Source organism: Myxine glutinosa, chromosome 4, assembly GCF_964187855.1.
Source record: "Myxine glutinosa chromosome 4, kmMyxGlut1.1, whole genome shotgun sequence".
NCBI lineage: Eukaryota > Metazoa > Chordata > Myxini > Myxiniformes > Myxinidae > Myxine > Myxine glutinosa.
This window is the reverse complement of record NC_136264.1, coordinates 153,710,816-153,733,960: the sequence shown is the minus strand read 5'-3', so window position 1 is coordinate 153,733,960 and position 23,145 is coordinate 153,710,816. Positions and strand designations below refer to the sequence as shown.

General features: G+C 47.0%; 1 protein-coding gene across 1 annotated transcript in view; it reads right to left on the bottom strand.

Annotated features, from left to right (window-relative positions):
* The window catches only part of LOC137425432 (uncharacterized), a 109,830-nt gene extending 96,529 nt beyond the window's left edge, over positions 1 to 13,301 (bottom strand). The window contains exon 1 of the mRNA XM_068113869.2: positions 13,274 to 13,301. The gene's annotated coding sequence lies outside the window, so the exon portion shown is untranslated. The remainder of the gene's footprint in view (positions 1 to 13,273) is intronic.
* Positions 13,302 to 23,145: the final 9,844 nt, after the last annotated feature.

Below are 23,145 nucleotides of genomic sequence, written 5' to 3'. Positions count from 1 at the left end.
AAAGTCAATCTAGTGGGAAAACACATACTTAGCCTACGTGGAATAAGGAAATACACTATTTAAAAGATATATCGTGACCTGCGTGTATATTTCATGCAATTAACTAGGACGCTGACTGTGACCATTATTTACATTACAGGGTGGTACCGTACGTTTGTAACGTTCACATTGTAACGTTTTCACTGTAACGTTTTCACATTCATTACACTTCCTCCAAAATTGTTACACTTCTCAAAACCCGTTACACTTCTCAAATTCGTTACACACTTCTCAAAATCGTTACACACTTCTCAAAATCGTTACACTGCACCCCCCCTTTCTTCAGGTCCGTCCTCGGGCCTATTAAACTTTAACTTAGTGTGGCACGTAGGTGTAATTCCCTCTACAATTAACCTGACCCTGAGTGTGACAATTTTAAAACACAAATAAGTATGTCCCCCTATTGCATTGCATCCTGTCTAACAGACTCAAGCCCACAGCTAACCGAATTACGGAATTATTCTCACACTATACATTTACGGTGGGGAGCATTATTTACAATGACGTGATTTCTTATTTACAACTCAACCCAGGACCTGTGTTTTTTTTTGTTTTTTTTTCTTTTTTAGGGAACAAGAGAAAGAAATTCCTGTTGGGAGGGAGGAGACAGCACGCATTGCATCGATGCACCAGTACCAATACCACCAAAGCACCCAAAAGCACCCAAACACCACAAAGCACCCAAAAGCACCATCCGGTGCGGTCACCATGGTTCATAATAAACACAACAAAACAACTGGTGGTGGTCTTCTCTTTCTCTGCTGGGCCGATGTTCTTCCCGACGTCTTCTGGCTTCATGCGGCCTATTTGGACATAATAAAAAGCACAACTTGTGTCCATTTTTATTTAGGGCCTCAGGGGCCAACTAAGGGTGGTACACCTGTTTGGCATAGGTGCCACCTTACCGAGGTCCGCAAGCAAGATTCCCTGGCCACTATGGCCGGTTTCCAACAGAGGTGCCCTGCCCCCGAACCTGGGGTCCATCAAGTGGTACTTGGCCGCAGAACAGCGGTCCATAATGTGGTACATCAACGCAATGCATGCTGGTTCTGGGAATCTCGGGCGCACAATGGCCACCTCACGCACGCTCCCATCGGCACCCAATGGCGCACAGGTCATGTGGGAGACAAAAGAAAGACAATTGAGCGAGGGGTAAGGTCACAAGGGTACACGTCAAAAAGGCAATGCAAGGCGAAATGCATACGGAGGGCGAAGTGAGAAAGCTCGTCCCTACCGTACGTCACCCCCCTGTTACCTAGCCCACCCTTGCCCTTACCCCATATGTACAAAACCTACACATTACCAATTCGTCACTACTGTCACGTCTTCCCCATATTTCCCCTATACCAAATTCGTCTCCACAATCCCTCTATCCAAAATTTGCCATTACCAAATTCATCATCAGTCCTCATAAGGAGGCAGAGATGGAATCACGCACAATGTCACACCCACGTCATGATGCGTCTCACATTCCAAACATTTGCACAATAAAAAATAATAAAACATGGCATGGTGTGGAGTTACCTGTCACCTCAGGTGAGTGGGTGCAGATGGTGCGAGGAGATCCTTCATCCTAACTATCCTCTAAATGACTTTAACACACTTTACACTACCCGGGGTCTTTCCCTGCCAATCCATTGGCCACTTACACTATGGGTTCTAACAACCAATCCCCATTGACCAAACTGTGGTGCTTCTCAATTTGGGGTCTCACTCCCCCGATTCATCTCCCGGTGCCCTCGCACAATTTCTGGGCCGCGACGTGTAGCTCTCCCAACAGGTCTACCCACCTGCACACCTCCACCACCGTAGTTGCCACCTGAGCTTACCTAGCTCCTCACCCTAACCTAACTAACTGGGGACAGCCCCTCTCCTGGCTCTGTCACCCCATGGTGCCCTCTGGCACTGGGCTACCCGGGTCCGTCCTCCGGATCCTCGGGCCCCATCCACACAACTACTACCGGCTCCCAGAGCCCACCTGCGGCCTCACCTGGCCGACATCCTTACAGTGGTGGAGTGCCCAAACCAACTACACACACTAACAGGCTACACGCCCAGCCATTTCCACAACACCAACGCACCCATCCACATACCATTCTGTCACCCGCACCACAGATGCCAATATCCAACCACAATTTACCTGTACCCTCTACCTAACACTTACACTACCCGCCCCGGGTATCCGTGATGGGGGTCCACTCTTCCCCCATTCACACCTTCGCACCATCCACTCCACTCCACAATTTCTACCATACCCACTCCACGACCATCCATTCCAATACTCCATACCATTTATTCCATACACCTGTCCTCCATTCACCTGTCGTTGCACACCTGTGCAATCTCACCTGGTGCCACCTGCACCCTCCTCCTCTTTCTGGACCAGTTGGTCAACACAACACACATCACCATCACTCACTCATACACTGCTCCACACACCTGTTCAGTTGCACACCTGTGCAATCACACCTGTTCCATTCTCACCTGTTCAATCCTCACACGCACGGCATCATCTCAGCTAACTACTCCTCTCTGAAACTTGCGCTTCCCAGTCGTCCCTTTAAACTATTGCGCTCCCACGTCATTATCATCCACACTAAACTACCTGCGTCCCCACTACAGGTATCAGTCACTAACTAAACTTAACGTCACCTAATGTCATCTTCGCTAGGGCCCTATCAATATAACCTAACCCACCCGGGCTAGTTTTCACTGCCATACACCCCATAAACTATAGCTCCTTTGCCCCCACCTGTGAGGGATGGTGGATTTGCCATCCCACCACATCGGGGGTCTCTCACTACCAATTTCGCTCGTCCAAATCCAACAATTCAAAAATTTTCCATTTACTGCCAATTCTATTCACTTTTCTAAATTTCGTTTTAAATCACTATCACTATCACCATCACCCGTCTACTTATTACATCCTCTCGGTGCGCCAATTCACCTCTACAGCCCGGCTTCGTACAGCCGAGCACTGAACGCGGATTCTTTTGTGCTGGCGGCTGGATGCGTCCCGCATTCGGGGCAGGGGCGGGGGCTTACCCGGGCCGAGATCCCACGCATCACCTCGGCGTGGAGCCATCCAATGTCCCGATCTCGACCTGCCGGCACGTCTCAACAAAACGTGGTCGCCATAGCGACCCTTCCTATCCAGCCGCCCGCTCCGCCTAGTGGAGCCCGGCCGCGGCCGTTCAAAGCGAGGCCCAGCACGCACCGAGGGCCCGATTCGGCTATAAGTCGTTCTAAACTCTACCCCGTCTAACGTCGATGCTTCACCTGGACGCTTACACCCCGCAGCCCGTTCCTTGCTCACACATCCAGCTGTGCCCATGCTCCTCGTACCTTTCCTTACACACCCAGGTGCACCCATTCCACTCACAGCCTTGGTCACACACCTGACCACCGAACACTTTGGCACACATTCGTTGCTCGCACACCTCACCAATACACCGCTTCGCGCCCCCTCCTCGGTCACCTCCTCTGTGACAATCACAGGTGTGCCCTCGTTCGCACACCCAACCACGTGCCTCACCACCAACTCCAGCGTGCATTCCCACTCACGCTCTACCATTCCAGGTGTGCATCCTTCCATCCCAGGTGTACATCCTCGCTCACCTGTCACAACCAACTCACGCTCCGTTTCACTCTCACTACTCTCACCTCCACTCTTGACAACGCACTCTTTCCTCATGCACCTGTCCGTTACACACCTTTCTCGCGCACACTCTCCCGTTACACCCTCTGTAACACTCACCACAGACGTACGCTTTCTTGTTACATCCTCTGTAACACTCACCACAGGTGTACACTCTCTCGTTACTTCCTCCGTAACACTCACCACAGGTGTACACTCTCTCGTTACTTCCTCCGTAACACTCACCACAGGTGTACACTCTCTCGTTACTTCCTCCGTAACACTCACCACAGACGTACACTTTCTCGTTACATCCTCTGTAACACTCACCACAGGTGTACACTCTCTCGTTACTTCCTCCGTAACACTCACCACAGGTGTACACTCTCTCGTTACTTCCTCCTTAACACTCACCACACCGCGCTTCCATGTACCCCCTCGCACACGCGCTTCGACCGGCTCACTCCTGACGGCACACTCACTCCTCGGCGTGCACTTTTTCCTCACACACCCCATGGTCGGACATTCTCGCACACCTCTTTTTTCGCACACCTGACCTGTCACACACTTCACCAACGGCCTTTCACGAACACCCGGATCCAAACCAATCCCCAAGCCGACTGAAGCTTTCCTCACATCATATACATTGCCACTCACCTCCGTACTTCGTCTCCGCACCTCCTTTGCCACCTGCAAACTCTTTATTTGGTTAGTGAGCATCACATCATAATTTGAACACAGACCTTGTACATATTCCATGACTTCCTCCTTTATCTCCCTCTTAGTTTCCCTCCGTCTCTTCTTAATTTCACTCACCCCCTCTTCCACCTCCTCTAATTTTTCCTTTACCTCCTTCATCTCCCGGTGCGCCCCCTCTATTTCTTCCTCTAACGCCACCTTAACCGTTTCGATGTGCGTCCTCACCTCTCGGTCCTTCGTCTCCATCACTTCTGTCACCTCCTCCAACTTCTTCGTCAACCCCTCATGTACCATCTGACATTCCTTTTGTGTTGCTATTAATTCGTTTTTAATGTCCTTTTGTGTCGCTTTTAAACCCCCGATGATTGCAGTGTTCTTTTCCACTTGGTCCGCTAGTTCCCTTTGTCCGACTGTCAGCTGTTCTACTCCCTTCGTCAGATCTTCTATTCCCCCTTGTAACTTAGCCGTATTATTTCTCACCTCTTTCTCCATACGCCTCTCACCTCGCTTTACCTCCTCGCGCAGCCCCGAAACCTCCTCACTCACCCCTCGTCGTATTTCCTCCATCTCTTTTGTAGATGCCACCCTCATCTGTCCCAATTCATCCCTCTGAGCATCCAGTTTGGTTTCTACCCCGATTTTCACCTCCTCTATCTGCTCTCCCATTTGTTTGACTTCCCTGGCAGATTGTTCCCCTATTTCCCGCAATTTGTCCTCCATCCTATTTTCTAACCCCATTAACCCATTTTTCACCCCCTCTAACTGATTCTCCTGGGCAGCCATTCTGTTTTCCACCCCCGTTAACCCATGTTTCACCCCTTCTATCCCATTGTCTAACCCCTCAAATTTCTTGTCTAATCCCTCAAATTTCTTGTCTAATCCCTCAAATTTCTTTTCTAATCCCTCAAATTTCTTTTCTAATCCCTCACCGGTACCCCTCGCTTCGTCCCTCATTACCCACAATTGCTCACCCTGAGCATCCATCCGGTTCCCCATTACCCCCAATTGGCCCCCCATACTATCCATTTTTGCATTCAGTTGGGTCAAGAATAATCTGAGGTCAAACCCGGTTTGCCCAGCGTCCCCAGCCGCCACCGCGGGCTCGCCCTCCGCGGCGCCGCTATTTTGGGACTCTTCAACCACGTGCGCGAGCGCGCCATTTTGTGCGTCTGATACTCCCTCAACCACATTGCCATTTTTCTCCTCCCTTTCCTCCACATACATTTCCCCGAGGTCCTGGGTCGATTCCACCCCGTCTATCTCTCCCACCGGCATCCGATCGCCTTGATTGTCCATGGCGCGATCTCAAAATTCGGGTTTTGCTTTATAAAACAAAATAAATTTCGGCAGCTTGTAATTTTGAGCGCGTTAAGCGCGCTTCGGGTCCGATTTCGGGTCCGATCTCCCTCCTCGACACCAATTGTTACTCTAATAGTACAATTGGTGTTCCAAAATTTGGGCCTAACAAATTTAGTCCCAGGTCCGAATTCCACTCCTCGACACCAAATGTTACTCTACTAACACAATTGGTGTCCAAAATTTGGGCTAAATAAATTTAGTCCCAGGTTCGAATCCCACTTCTGACACCAATTGTTACGGACGCGGCTTTTAGATGTTATATTGACCGAGCGGTGGTGTATTTAACCGCGTCCGAACAGTTACTCCCCGATTAAAACCCGATTCCACCCGACGTTGACCAGATCGCCCCACAGATATTCAATCGGGAAATCTCTAAAGCGACCGAAAGAGAAGGAAAAAGAAGAAGAAGAATACGGAGGAAGAACAGATTTATTATACACACACAGCAATGGATGGAAGAAGCAGTAACACAGCGAATGGTTAACTTACACTATTCATTTTTACTTAGCCCCAATACAAACGAACAGGACAGGACGTTCACACTTACACAGGGGATAATTGCAGGCAGGTAAGGCTTGAGATGGATCGCTTGGTCGGGAGCGCGCAGGTCGCAATCCCTCGCGGTTTTGGCGGGAAACCCTCCGTCGGGTATCCACCGCGGTAGACGTCCCGCGCTGGTTCGGCACACCTGCTCCCCTTCTTGGGGCGGGGCCGTCTCCCTCCTTTCAGCGCGTCTCTCCAAAGCTGGTCTCCTTGCCGAGTACCTCTCCTCTTTGGCTTGGAGCATTTCGCATCTCACCGCCTCTCTTTGGTGCGGCCTCGTTGCTCCTCTCCCAGGGTCATCTCCAGCTCATCTCCAGTCATCTCTAAAGCAGTCCCCTGCAGTCGCTTTTATCACCTCGAGCGAAATCAAGCCGCCGACTCCGAGGGCACGCCTACCGGGTCACTCACCGCGGTGTTGATTGGCTGTTAGGGCTGGTTCACTCCTTCCCTCTTACGACGAGGTGGAGACACGCCTTTCTTCCCCAACCTTACCTCGTGGCCAATGGTGGTTTGAAGAAAACCAGCCAAAATGCGGAAGGCAATTGGAAGGGAGGTTTTGGGGAAATTGGAAGGGCCTACGCTTATTTTGTTTGATACAATGCAAAGTCAATCTAGTGGGAAAACACATACTTAGCCTACGTGGAATAAGGAAATACACTATTTAAAAGATATATCGTGACCTGCGTGTATATTTCATGCAATTAACTAGGACGCTGACTGCGACCATTATTTACATTACAGGGTGGTACCGTACGTTTGTAACGTTCACATTGTAACGTTTTCACTGTAACGTTTTCACATTCATTACACTTCCTCCAAAATTGTTACACTTCTCAAAACCCGTTACACTTCTCAAATTCGTTACACACTTCTCAAAATCGTTACACACTTCTCAAAATCGTTACAATATATATATATATATATATATATATATATATATTGTTGCAGTTTTAGGAAACCTCTCAGAGGCAATGGCAACCACCATACAGGTCCCTTAGTGTAGTTATTTCCATAGTATAAGATTAGAATAGCTCCTTCCCCTTGTGTAGTCGATTAGAGTGGAATACAATGTGTTGGTGAAGGGTAATGGGGAGTGGAATGGGGAGTAGAGAGCTTTTTCCCTATTCTTCCTAGGGGTAATTGTTTCATGTGCGCGTCTCGTGATGTATGTGCGGTTCTTGTTTTAATCTGGAAGGATTGCGGGCCATGAGAGGTTCTGGAAGGTTTGTGCACCAAAAAGTAATTTGAATGGCATACTAAAACCAAACTGTCACCCACTCTATTTCCCCTAATCTTTCCTTTATACACAACACATAAGTACATCACAATGACTGTTTATTAATACAGATCTTTAGTTACACTTGTTTCCTACACACAGATTAAATTCCATTGCATTAAATTGTTATACTAGCCTGGTGTTGGCTTCGTGGTTAGGGTGCCGGCTTGGGATCCTAGGATTCTGGGTTTGAATCCCGGTCAATTGCAGAATTAACACCAGGCGGGTTGACTCAGCAAATTGAGTACCAGTTCACTGGTAATTCCCTGTGTGTCGCAAGAGGCGACCAACAGGGTTGGTGGCAGGAAGGGCATCCGGCCATAAAACATTGCTTCAAAAAGGGGACCAAGGTGCCCGAAAAAGGCCAACCCCTGCTCTGTGGGGAAAAATGGCCTCTAAAGGTGGTTCTTGTTCTAAGTCGTTATACATGGTGTTCATTGCTCCCTGCCACGAAGCTTCACGACCCCTCACCACAACCTCGCCTAGACAACCCACGTACCTCCTTCATTACCTCAGTCACCTCAACCTCATCACCAGTGCCGCCGGCACTGATAGTGCAAGAATTACGTGCGGCGGCAGGAGCTCTTCAAGCCTCAATAAACACCTCAAAATAAACAGACGTTTGACTGGCCATCTACATCCTGTGAATCGTAAATCGCGCTATCCGTCCCCATGAACAGTTACAAGCCCTCAATGTTCGCCCTGCACCTATAACGCTCCACAAGACCAAGCAAGCCCCATGTTAATCCCGGAGAGCTCCATACTGTGCCATGGTTTTGAGACTGAATGAAGGAAAGTCGTTGCAACGGTCTGGCGTGGGCAAGGCTAAACAGTGGTGCACCAATCGGCAGCTGCATTTTCACCAAGAGTTTATTTTGATCCGATTGTTGGCCTTGCCCCCACCAAGGCATTATAAAAGAGCTGCAGGGGAGTGGCTAACACGCTGGTTCTGGATTTGGTCTCTGGTTCAGGTTCATTACTTGTGAAAGGACACTCGAGATGTGGTGCTCGTGTTGGCGGGATAAGCTGGGGGTCGAGGCACTCGGACGGACGGAGCGAGCAGTCCATAGGGTCGAGACCAAGCCACGCTGCATATATCTTTTAGTTCTCAAACACCAGGCTATTATCTCACTTCTTTTCTCAGCTTTCGCACTAAAAGGTCATTCTGACAGAACTCAAAAGAGCTCAACGAAAAGGCAGTATGCCACCGACTGTTCTTTTCAGAGCAATCACCCAAATGGAGTGGCCACCGACTGATAACGCATTTTCGCACCTTCTCTCCTGGCCCTATACATGCTTACACGCACCATACCTCATATCATCTCCAACATGCACCATTAGGCACATAAATTCCTCCCACCTTTCCCTTTCCCTTTAGTGTTGGGTCAGGGGAGCATGATTGCTCCCTCCCGGTAAGCGAGCGGCCGTGATCCTCACACTGTCTGTCTTTCTAACCTTTTGTCACCTCCCGTGAATGTCTGATGGGCACCATGTATTGTGTAATAGTGGCACAAAGTTAGACTGGGAGGTTATAATTCCCCAATTGATTGGCTCATTCAAGTCCGGCATGCACCAGCGTTAAGATCGGCAACCCTAATTAAGATCCAATTAAGATACGATTGGTGCATAGCTGAGGGTGTGTCACCCAATCGTAAAGACACTTGGATCAGGTAAACAGTTGTCAGATGGAGAACCCTATGAGTTATGACCACGTGGTAGATCAATTGGCGCTCACGGTTCCGTAGCAACCCACCATGGTATGAAGTTATTCATGATCAGTGGCCTCAAACCAGATAAGCTTGAGGGGAACAGAGGATCCCCCTCATAGTAGACCCAAAAACCGTGGCTGTAAAAATATGTACATACATGTTGTGTGGAAAGTTTAATGTATCTTATCCTAGAAGGGCACAATATGTCCTAGAAGAACCCCACCCCACCATACTGGATCCGACCATACTGCACACTGCATTACCGCACCACACCACACTGCACACCACCACACTGCACTCCACCACACTGCACTCCACCACACTGCACTCCACCACACTGCACTCCACCACACTGCACTCCACCACACTGCACTCTACCACACTGCACCCCATCATACAGCACCCCACCATATACAAAACCCCACCATATACTGCACCCCACCATATACAGCACCCTACCATATACAGCACCCTACCATATACTGCACCCCACCATATACTGCACCCCACCATATACTGATCTACTGCACCCCACCATACTACATGCCATCATACTGCATGTCACACCTGACCACACTCACACTGAACTGTCACACCACACAGCACACTCACACTGAACCCGACCACACTCACAGTGAACCCGACAACACTCACAGTGAACCCGATCACACTCACAGTGAACCCGACCACACTCACAGTGAACCCGATCACACGCACAGTGAACCCGACCACACTCACAGTTAACCCGATCACACTCACAGTGAACCCGACCACACACACAGTGAACGCGACCACACTCAAAGTGAACCCGATCACACGCACAGTGAACCCGACCACACGCACAGTGAACCCGACCACACTCACAGTGAACCCGACCACACGCACAGTGAACCCGACCACACTCACAGTGAACCCGATCACACTCACAGTGAACCCGACCACACTCACAGTGAACCCGATCACACTCACAGTGAACCCGACCACACTCACAGTGAACCCGACCACACTCACAGTGAACCCGACCACACTCACAGTGAACCCGATCACACTCACAGTGAACCCGACCACACTCACAGTGAACCCGATCACACTCACAGTGAACCCGACCACACTCACACTGAACCCGACCACACTCACACTGAACCCGACCACACTCACACCGAACTCGACCACAGTCACACCGAACCCGACCACACTCACACCGAACCCGACCACACTCACACTGAACCCGACCACACTCACACCGAACCCGACCACACTGCACCCCATGTTATACTGCACTATATGGTACACTTTACCCTACTTTATTTCTCATCAATATCCACCTTGCTCAAATATTCATTTCGACATCTTCCTCCAGTTCTCTCAACCTCTGATGTCTCTTCCCTCGTACTGTACATTCATAAATAATTCATAAGGAACATATTTGAAATTTTCCTACAACCACTTCTCCACTGTATATTGTTACGGATTCGTCACTTTCGTCTTTGTGGTTTTCATCTACTTGAAGCATTTTTAGTTTAAGGTACCGTACTATTATTGTTACGGTTTCGGTGTGAAAGGGAGATAACTGTCTTCAAGGGTAAAAATAGTGTTTCAGACGAAAAACGAAATGGGTAAAGAAGAAACGAAAGAAGTAGAAGAAGAGGCGGGCGATAGGATCAAGAGAGATCAGAGAAGAAGAGGGTTTCTCTGCTTCGTGGTGGCGAGCGGACCTTTTGGACATGGGTCGCGAGCGAATGTTGCCTGTTGGTTTCCCCGGGAAAGGCATTCCCATGACAGTGTCGTTATTGCCGTTGCAATTAAACCTGCATGATGGGTTTTGGTTTCGAGAGTGAATCGTCGTTGGAGAGCAAGGTGACGCCTCCATCATTGGCCGGTCCACCATTTCACCTCGCACAAGCCATTCGCCCTGTTCCACGTGTGTGTCGTGGGTTTTCCCGGAGCGACCTCAGCGTGGGAACCGCCGATTATTATTCACTAGGGCATGCCCGTACTATATATATATCTAAAATTATATCCCCCCCCTCTATTTACATGAAATGGTTTGGTCCATTCGCAAAGCCAAAGCGAACGGCTTGCGAGTACGGTGACAACCCCCCCCCCCCCCTCTATTTACATGAAATGGTTTGGTCCAAAGCGAACGGCTTGCGGAGTTTGGTAAATAAATCGCCATAGCTCGGTAACTACTTGTCCGATTAATATGAAACCTTGAAAAGGCACATCCTCGGGTCCCCAGCAATATACCTGGCAAGTTTCAAGTATACACAAAGAATTAAGTTAAGCACCCCTACACAACGAATTAAGGTAAGCACCCCCTAATATATATTCTTTGTGTATATGTATACATTGGCATATATTCTAAGGTATGTGAGATCAAATAATGATTGGTATGACATTAGCAATTATCCATTGATGAAATGCAGATGAGTGCACTCGTAGGGTTGAGTTGGGTTGAGTAGTGATCCGATCACGTGGGTCCTACACACGTTATTGACGCAAAGATCGCTAGAGGTCTTCTCAGAACAATGACTGTACGTTAGAAAACATAAACGTCATCCACACTGTCCGTGATGGACCTATAGCTCCATACTTAAATTGAGGTGAAAATATGCCTAAAATTCCCAAAAAATTTCACCTTAAATTATTCAGAATAAAATATTGAAAACGGCATGATTGTTATGTTTTTATGTGACCATAATATCACTTCTCCAGAAAATATAGCAATATCATGGGTATATTACACTGTTTTGACGACAACAAACTTGTAATGTGCGAGGTTGTAAAAAAACGGGGGGGGGGTGCTTAACTTAATTCTTTGTGTATATATCGGACCCGTGGTTGTCGAGAAACAGCGGTCACAGACAAACGACACACACACATACACACACATACACACAGAGATTACTGGAATTATAGATAGATGTCGGCTTCATTGTCGGGTGAACGGGAGGTGTGAGTTTCCAATCACCTTTTTGGGTGAACCATTACCGGACCGACTTTGGCCCGACCTCTCACCAAGCGGCTCTTCTGCCTGTGACATCTGTCTCAGTACGACCTTTTAGCGGGGATTGACTTTGGCCTTGTGTCGTGACACCGTGACTTTGGGGAATGTTACAGTTCACTCACATTAGAGTACTGTGAGTTATTGATTAAGGAAATATTGGTGGTATTGTGGCGGGCACAAGGGTCAATAATTCCGCGCACCAGTGGGTGGCGCGAGCGTCCAGGCGGGGAACTGAAATACATGCCCCGCCTTTCGGCCGATCGGCCACACCCGGGGGCAAGGCGTGGCCTCGGGACATATATGCGGGCTCTAAGCTCGAGCCCGCCCAGTGCTGATATGCGAGCTTGTAATAAAGACTCTTGTTTGTATCCACACGTTGTGGCCTACCTCTCTGGCAATCGAGTCGTGTGTGCACAGCACCACACTGGTGACCCCGATTGGTTCAGCCGTTGCTGACCCCCGAACGCGCCATGGCTACCAACGCCGTCGCAATCAAACTCCCGGAGTATCATCATAGGAATTGTATGGATTATGATGTGCAAGTGAGAGTTTCCTTGTACTTGCGTTAAGTGTTATTATTGTGCGAGTTTGAATACAATAATTTGTATCAATTGCTTGGTGTGGTTCTACCATTGGTCATTGGGACACACACATTTTTGGGACACACACACATTGGGACACACACACACACACACAATAGCACATCTTTCTGCCGTGACTCCTTTCGAGGCTCGGAGGTACACCGTGGCCGGGGTTTAGGGGGGAGTATGCAACAATATATAACAACCACATTACCTCACCACCCACCCTCAACCACCAACTCTTTGGTTCATACCACATCCTTTTACAGTCCCGGGAAGGGTCGCCATTTGTAATTTATTCAGGGTCGCCGTCGATAACTCACCTACTCTTCATCAAGGACACCGTGGGTTATTTAAGATCCACCAACTTATGCCAGAAGATGGCACGCCAAGTCTCACGTCCATCCGAGGAGCGGTACTCACCATTGATGATTCACTCTGCCTGGGATTCACTATGTCGGTCACTTCACTGAGGAGAAATCAAATTGTGGAGACAGTCCCGTTGAAGGGATAAAATAATCTAAAATTAATTATTGATGAGGAAACCGTCAAAAATGTTTATTTTTTAATTCCGTACAAACAAATAAAACAAATAATTTAGATTAATATCAGACCTCGGAATTAACGATCTCATTACGTATCTTTCTTCTTGTTTCATTGAACAGATTTAGGCGGGAAAGCATTGATTTAATGGCCGTTCATTCACACCGATGTTACATTTATTTAACAAAACATTCACTTATGTATTAAACAAGAATCGACAACCCAGACAAGGCAGCGCCTGCAGCAGCACAGGTATCGAGCTGTCGCTTGTGGTGGGAAAAGCTGACGTTGAGCGACAAGGTGTGAGCGCAGGTCTAACAAAGCAGCACCTTCGCACACAACTGCCAGGGGGGACATAAATGAGGTGAGGCGCCGGGAATTGATGGGAAGTACGACTTACGATGGCGGCACAGCCACACTGGGGTCAGGCCTTGTGTAGGCCCAGGCTTCACCAGGGCAGAACTCGGACAAAACCGCAGGACATTCTGGGATATCAATGAGGAATAACGAGGTGAGGTTGAATATCTGCAGAATGTTGTTTTTATTTCTTTAAGCTGCCATCATCTGCTATACACCAATCATTAAATCCTCCCTATCCTCCAACAGATTTGTCTTTCCCTCTCCCAAGACAGTGGAGACAAAACCGGTCCCAGGAGACAGCGGTTGGGAAGCAGGGAATATACCCTGCAGGTAGTGTACGTGAGCCAAAGCTATGTGGATTCATCCATGGAAAAAACAAAGGGCAGGAAAAGAGGCTCCAGATAAGTCATACTGTAATTATGTCCGTAGATCACGCAGACACAGTATTATAAACAACTTGAACGACACTCGGTAGAGACTATACCTCCACCAGGTTGAACAGTTACTGATAGTGATGGGTCACATCCGGATCCGGATCTTCACCAAAATCGAATCGATTCTTCCTTGTCACACGCCCAACCTTTCCACCAAATTTCCTCCGAATCCGTCCACAACTTTTTGAGATATCCTGTTCACAAACAAACACACAAATAGGGGTTAAAACATGACCTTATGACCATAAAACTTTAATAAATAATACCGAAAAAGGTGTGGAAAGGGGGTAAGAAAAAAAAAAGGTAAGTCCGAATACCGATTAGGTTTGCGACAGAGAAGGCGAGAGTTATAAAACATTGAGGCCCGAGATTCTGGATCGTTTTAGAACTTGTTTTCTTGTATTAAGTGGGTGTGTGTTTAAGGTAAGGAGGCATTTGTAAAATGTTGCCCGTGGAGATGGGAGCTTGAGCTCGGTAATGGCGCCTCGTCTCATATTCTCTAAATCTGGGCAGAGCAGGTTGGTTTGGCCGGGAGAACACCTCCCCTCTCCACCTCCCCTCTCCACCTCCCCTCTCCACCTCCCCTCTCTACCTTCCCTCTCCACCTCCCCTCTCCACCTCCCCTCTCCACCTTCCCTCTCCACCTCCCCTCTCCACCTCCCCTCTCCACCTTCCCTCTCCACCTCCCCTCTCTACCTGCCCTCTCCACCTCCCCTCTCCACCTCCCCTCTCCACCTTCCCTCTCCACCTCCCCTCTCCACCTCCCCTCTCCACCTTCCCTCCCTCCTCCCCTCTCCACCTCCCCTCTCCACCTTCCCTCTCCACCTCCTCTCTCCACCTCCCCTCTCCCCTCCCCTCTCCACCTCCCCTCTCCACCTCCCCTCTCTACCTTCCCTCTCCACCTCCCCTCTCTACCTTCCCTCTCCACCTCCCCTCTCCACCTCCCCTCTCCACCTCCCCTCTCCACCCTCCCTCTCCACCTCCCCTCTCCACCTTCCCTCTCCACCTCCCCTCTCCACCTCCCCTCTCCACCTTCCCTCTCCACCTTTCCTCTCCACCTTCCCTCCATCCTCCCCTCTCCACCTCCCCTCTCCACCTTCCCTCACTACCTCCCCTCTCCACCTTGCCTCCCCCCCTCCTACATCACCCTATCCCACTCCCCCACCAACAGAGGGAGTGAGTTAACTCCACCTGGCATGTAAATTGGTGCGGTTGTATATTGTGTCCTTGTGGAAATTCCTTTTTTACTTACAAAATCGAAGATTTTTCAAGTATATTGGTCGGTTGTGTTTGTGGTTCTGTCTGTTTGTCTGTTTGGTTGTCTGTCTGTCTGTTTGTTTGTCACCGGCCGACAGGTCACAATTTTCAACCGATTTTCACGAAACTTCACCAAATGGTGGAGTTGGTCAAAAGCAAGAAGTCTATTGTTTTTGGGGTCAATAGGTCAAAAGGTCAACATAGGCCAAAGGTCACCAACATTGCTAAATTTCTAAAATCCTCAATTTTCATCCGATTGACTTGAAATTTGAAGAGGACTTGCGTATCTGGTCACTGAATTCAACCACCAAGTATTCTTGAGGTCAACATAGGCCAAAAGGTCAACATAGGCCAAATTTCGAAAATCCTTACTTTTCATCCAATTGACTTGAAATTTGAAGAGGACTTGCATATCTGGTCACTGAATTCAACCACGTATTATATTTTAGGTAAACACAGGCCAAAAGGTCAACATAGGCCAAATTTCTAAAATCACCAATTTTCATTTGATTGACTTGAACTTCTAAGAGGATTTATATATATGGTCACTGAATTCAACCACCATCTATTTTTGATGTCAACATAGGCCAAAAGGTTGACTTTGACTACCTGCTGGTGCGTAGGTGAGATAGGGGGCACCTCCGGGACACAAAGGTGATCCCGGGGGAGGAGGCTGTTTCACAGCATCACTTGGTTGTCTGCGACATAAGGGTGAAAGGTGCGAGGAGAGCTCGGCGGGTGAAGTACCAACCGAGAATGAAGGTGTGGAGGTTGAAAGAGGTGACAGTGAGGGAGGCATTCAAAGAGAGGCTGAGTATGGTAGAAGATGATGTGGTTGAGCTTGAAAGTGGTTGGATGTCAATGAAAGATAGTCTGTTGGGAGCAGTTGGTGAGGTATGTGGATGGACAAAAGGACCACCGAGGCACACGGAAACATGGTGGTGGGATGATGAAGTTGGAAAGAGGATTGACAAGAAGAGGAAGAAGTTCAAGGAGTGGCAGAAGGCGAAGGGTACGGGAGCAGAAAAAGCAGAGTATGAAAGTTATAAGGTAGCCAAGAAGGCTGCAAAGAAAGAGGTAGCAAAGGCACAGGAGGCATGTAGGAAAATGTTCAGAGAACGCTTGGATTTGGAAGAGGGTCAGAGAGCGGTATTCAGGATTGCAAAGCAGATAGCGAAAGAGAGGTGTGATGTGATGGGGGTGAGTTGCTTGAAGGATGAAGTGGGACAAATCGTTGTGAACCCAGATGGAATTAAAGGAAGATGGAAAAGATATATGGAAATACTGTTGAATGCAGAGAATGAATGGGATGGCAACATGGAGAGTAACCCAGTTTTAGGACCGGCAGAGAAGATAACCGAGAAGGAAGTTGAGGAAGCGATAAAAGCAATGAAGAGTAGAAAAGCAGGAGGGCCGACGGGAGTTGTGGGAGATATGTTGAAGGCAGCGGGAAATTGGGGTGTGAAGAGAATGACAGAGATCTGCAATCTGGTGGTGAAAGAAGGCCGCATTCCAGTGAATTGGGAACTGAGTACCCTCGTCCCTCTATGCAAGGGGAAAGGTGACCCTCTGGACTGTGGCTTGTATCGAGCGATAAAGTTATTGGAGCATGGAATGAAGGTATTGGAAAGGGTGTTGGAGAGGAGGATAAGGAAGAAAGTGAAGATTGACGAAATGCAGTTTGGATTTATGCCTGGAAGAGGAACGACAGACGTGCTTTTTATTGTGAGGCAGTTGCAGGAGAAGTATATGGAGAAGAGGAAGAAGTTGTTTCTTGGGTTTGTTGATCTGAAGAAAGCATTCGATAGGGTTCCACGTGAAGTAGTGACATGGGCATTGAGGAAGTTAGGAGTGGAGGAATGGTTGATCAGAGTAGTGATGGCAATGTACAAAAGAGCACGCACAGCTGTAAGGACGAAGGACGGGAACAGTGGTGAGTTTGAGGTGAAGGTGGGAGTGCATCAGGGGTCGGTACCAAGTCCACTACTATTTGTAGCTGTGATGGTGGTGCTGGCTCAGAACGTAAAAGAGGGTTTACCGTGGGAGTTGTTGTATGCAGATGATCTGGTGTTGATTGCAGAAAGTATGGATGGACTGAAGGAGAAGATGATCAAGTGGAAGGAATGTGTGGAGGCAAAAGTTCTGAAGGTGAATATCGGAAAAACGAAGGTGATGGCAAGTGGTAAAGCATGTGGTGAGGTGGAAAGAACTGGGAAGTGGCCGTGTGCTGTGTGCAGGAAGGGTGTCGGAGTGAATTCCATTCAATGTACAATGTGCGATGAGTGGGTTCATCAAAAATGTAGTGGTTTGAGAGGGTCATTAACCAGTGTGGCAGCTACATTCAAGTGTAAGGTGTGCACAGAGGGAGCTGCAGATGGAGGAAATGTTGAGTTGGATCTTGGAGATGGCGTGAAGCTGGAAGGTGTGAAAACATTTTGTTACCTAGGAGACATGCTGAATGGAGAAGGCGGATCAGACTCGGCAACGGTTGCTCGAGTGAGATGTGCATGGAAGAAGTTTCGGGAACTGAGTGGCGTGCTGGCGAGGAGGAGAGTGTCGCTGAAGCTGAAGGGAAAGGTGTATGCTGCATGTGTGAGAAGTGTTATGATTTATGGGAGCGAGACATGAGTAATGAACGGAGAACAGCAACGAAAGCTGGAAAGGGTGGAAATGCGAATGGTTCGGTGGATGTGTGGAGTATCGTTGAGAGAGAGGAAGACAAATGATGAATTGCGAAAGATGATGGGAATAGAGCCTGTGATGGATGCTGTGAAGAGAAACAGGTTGAGTTGGTTTGGTCATGTGTTGAGGAAGGATGAAAGTGACTGGTTGAGACGAGTGATGGAAATGAATGTAGAAGGAAGTAGAGGACGGGGAACACCGAGAAAGACTTGGCTAAAGATGGTCGAAGAAGAAATGTGGGCAAGGGGGTTAACAAGGGGAGATGCAGAAAATAGGGCAAAATGGAGAACATTGTCATGGGGACCGCAAGGCTAACCCCCGCTCTTGCAGGGAAAATGGCCTTAAAATGCCTGTTGTTGTTGTTGTATAGGCCAAAAGGTCAACATAGGCCAAATTTTTAATATCCGAAATTTTCATCCGATTGACTTGACGATTGAACAGCATTTGCACATTGAGTCATTAAATAGGGAAACAAACTATTTTTGAGGTCAAAATGTCAAAGGTCAACTCAAGGTCAACCTTCCAAAATCATCTTTTTTCATCTGAAAAATCATCACTTTTCATCCTGTTGACCCGAGCTTTGATCAAGATTGTAAATTTTAATCTTCATGAAATGGACAATTTGCTGTATCATTGGAAAACTTTTGGGGGGGGGGGGGGGGCGGATTTTGCAAGTATTGTGCTATGCATGATGTCTTCTTGTTTGTCTGTCTGTCTGTTTGTCACCGGCCTACAGGTCACAATTTTCAACCGATCTTCACGAAACTTCACCGCATGGTAGAGTTGGTCAAAAGCAAGAAGCCTATTGTTTTTGGGGTCAAAAGATCAACTTAGGCCAAAGGCCACCAACTTTGCCAATTTTATAAAATCCTCAATTTTCATCCGATTGACTTGAAATTTGAGGAGAACTTGCATATCTGGTCACTGAATTCAACCACCAAGTATATTTGAGGTCAACATAGGCCAAAAGGTCAACATAGACCAAATTTCTAAAATCATAAATTTTCATCTAATTGACTTAGAATTTGAAGAGGACTTGCATATCTGCTCACTGAATTCAACAACCAAGTATTTTTGAGGTCAACATAGTCCAAAAGGTCAACATAGGCCAAAAGGTCAACATAGGCCAAATTTCTTAAATCCTCAATTTTCATCCAATTGACTTGAAATTTGAAGATGACTTGCATATCTGGTCACTGAATTCAACCACAAATTATATTTTAGGTGAACATAGGCCAAAAGGTCAACATAGGCCAAATTTCTAAAATCAATTTTCATTTGATTGACTTGAAATTCTAAGAGGATTTACATATATGGTCACTGAATTCAACCACCAACTATTTTTGAGGTCAACATAGGCCAAAAGGTCAACATAGGCCAAGTTTTTAAAATCCTCAATTTTTATCCGATTGACTTGAAAATTGAACAGCATTTGCACATTGAGTCACTAAATGGGGAAACTAACTATTTTTGAGGTCAAACGGTCAAAGTTCAACTCAAGGTTAACCTCACAAAATCATCATTTTTCATCTGAAAAATCGTCACTTTTCTTCCTGTTGACCCGAGCTTTGATCAAGATTGTCAATTTTAATCTTGATGAAATGGACAATTTACTTTATCAATGGAATTTTATTTTCTTGGGGGTGGGGGGCGGATTTTGCAAGTAGCGTGCTCCGCATGACGTCTTCTTGTTTCTTTATTACCCCGTACGCATGGAGTAAAGAGTGGGAGTTAATCTATCCCATGCGTGGTCAGTTATTTAATTCTGCCCGTGCATCCACAAACGTCAGTTTATGATCGAGGAACAATGATGTTTCGATCGAATGGTATATTTTTAACATGAATCGGAAAACGAACCTGCTGTTTAGCAGTATTTTGGATTTGAATTTATCCCAATCGTACATGCGCAGAGAGGAGTGAGACAATATTTTTACTCTGTCTCCTGCCTGGCATCAAATAAAATTGAATATCATTCCAAACAGGAAACTTGCTGTTTTTAAGGATGTTATAAAGGACACAAACAACAGGCACGAATAACTAATGTAACGCGTTAGATAAATAAAGTGGTCTAAAAGACGCTGTGTCAATGACGCTAAACTTCTGGATTTTTTATTCAACCATTAAATTCATTATTCTATTTCAATTTAATTTATATTTCCTATCTGCCAGCATTCGTTGGTGGACATTAAAGATCCCATGGTGTCCTTTGTGAAGAGTAACCGAGCTGTCGCCATTACCATGGCCAAATCCCAAGATCCTGCCCCAACTAGTTGAACATCAGGCCTCTCTAGCCAGTTAGTAAAGATTCGGGCCAAACATCCCCGGCCGACCCCACAAGAAAGGTGGGATAATGGTGACCGTTAGTGGTGACCTCCTCCCACCCCCACCACAATCGGTCTGTCAGTGAAGTGAAGCGACAGGTAGGCTCCGCTAGTTACTGATATACACGATCTTTCTCTTGCTTTCCTCTAAGAACCACTAATTTTAGTCTACTTGATATGCACAACTGAGTATCACAATTGGAAGAGCTATCAACGATTGGCCTCTTGCCCTGTCTGGATGAGGTTTACATTCACACCTCTCACCTTTCCTCCAAAATCACACTGCATATGCTGTTCTTCTCAATTAATTTACATCCACATACTCCCATTCCTTCAATGCCTTCCATTTTTCCTTCCCCCCACTTTTGGATTGGCACGCGCCCACCTGAATGTGCCGGGATGACTCAGAGGTCGTCAGCGTACCACACTCTGCTGCTCTCCTCTTTTCTTCCTCTTTATGTTTTCCCCATAATGCTTCTGAATGTGCACCATTCCTGTGTATACACAAAGTTAAGACTGGGTAACGGGCATATAAGTGCTAACAAATAAGATTGCTGTTCCTTTTGTGTCTGATTGCTCTGATTGCCTTTCGTGTTGATTGATTCTTATGTGCCCTGAAAATACGTGCTTTTCTGGAAGCATTACCAAATTATTTCAAACCTGCTCAAGTGTCTCATTTCATTCATTGGCTTGATTTAATGTGTACAAATAGATAGAAGGGATGTTTTACCCCACCAATCACTCATACCACTAGCCAACGTTGACCCACAGTTCGCTCGGCCATACATATTAAATATATGGGTGAAAGTTGAGGGTGCGGTTCCTAAATTTGTGCCACCAAACTACCGGTAAGGTAACGCATTAGTTAAGGAGCGAGGTCCCTGCTTTGTTTGGTAGTGCCAATTGGTGTGGCAGGTGCCTAGCAACTCGCCAGATCATGGAGCTATTCGTGACCGGCAGCCTCAGGTCTGGAGGAGCCATAACTCACACCTTCTAAGTGGAAGACAAATTATTCAAATTTCAGAAAATTAAGTAAAAATACAAAACTATAATATTTTGGTTGGATGTGTCCACCGCATTCCCCCCCCCCCCCCCCTTATAATAGCAATTGTAAATTATCCCAGGTGTAACCAATTACCTTCAAAATCACACACCAAGTTAATTGGCCTCCACCTGTGTTAAATTGAAGTGATTTTGATTATTTCAGAATAAAATCAGCGGTTCCTGTAAGCTTCCTCTGCTGGGTGGTGCATTTCACAGCAAAGACTCAACAATGAGCACCAAAGAGCTTTCAACAGACCTCCACGATAAAGTTGTGCAAAGGCACAGATCAGGAGATGGGTATAAAAAAAATTTCAACGGCCTTGAATATCTCTTGGAGCACAATCAAGACAATCATTAAGAAATGGAAAGGCGTATGGTACCAACAAGGCCCTGCCCAGATCAGGCCATCCCTCCAAACTGGATGACAAAGCAAGGAGGAGACTGATGAGAGAGGCCAACAAGAGGCCAATGGCAACTTTGAAAGAGCTACAGGCCTTTATGGCAAAGATTGATCACTGTGTACATGGGACAACAATATCACAAGCACTCCACAAGTCTGGCCTGTACAAGAAGGAAGTCATTACTCAAAAAGCCCACCTTGAGTCCCGTTTGAGGTATGCAAAAAACACTCCTGAGATTCTGAAGACACATGGCAAAAAGTTTTGTGGTCTGTCAAAACCAAGATGGAACTTTTTGATGTTACGTTTGGCACAAACCCAACACAGCATCAACTAGAACGGCACTCGGTAGAGATCATACCTCCGCCTGGTTGGCCACATCACTCAATGGTGAAGAATCACTTTTAAAATTCTACTAGCTGGATCTGGATCTTCACCAAAATTGAATCGATTCTTCCTTGTCACACACACAACCTGTCCAATAAGTTTCGTCCAAATCCGTCCACAACTTTTTGAGATATCCTGCTATGTATCGTTTTTGGCCCTATCTCCAAATGGTGAAGAATCACTAAGAGATTAAATAATTCTCACATCCGAATCCATATTCAGATCTTCACCAAAGTGGAATCGAATCGTCCATGTCAGACACCCAACCGGTCCACCAAGTTTCGTCCACAACGTTTTGAGATATCCTGCTATGTATCGTTTTTGGCCCGATCTCCCAATGGTGAAGAATCACTTTAAAATTATAGTAGCCGGATCCGAATCCGGATCTTCACCAAAATCTAATCATTTCGTCCTTGTCACATACGCTACATCCCTGCTAAATTTCGTCCGAATCCGTCCACAACCTTTTGAGATATTTTGTTCACAAACGAACAAACAGACAGACAGACAGGGGTGAAAACATAACCTCCATCCACCTTTGGTGATGGAGGTAAACAACACCATTCCTACTATAAAGCATGGTGGTCGCAGCATCATGTTATGGGAATGTTTCTCATCAGCAGGGACTGGGGTACTTGTCAATATAGAAGGGAAAATGGATAGAGCAAAATACAGAAAAATCCAAGAGGAAAACATGTTGTCCTCTGCAAGAAAGCTCAAACTGGGATGTAAGTTCACCTTTCAGCGTGATAACGACCCAAAGCTACACTGGAGTGGCTCACATTGTTACTGGAGTGGCAGTTTGGGCATGTCAAGCCAGAGTTAGGGGAATGGCCCTGAGCGATTTATAGTGAGGTTGACAAATTACT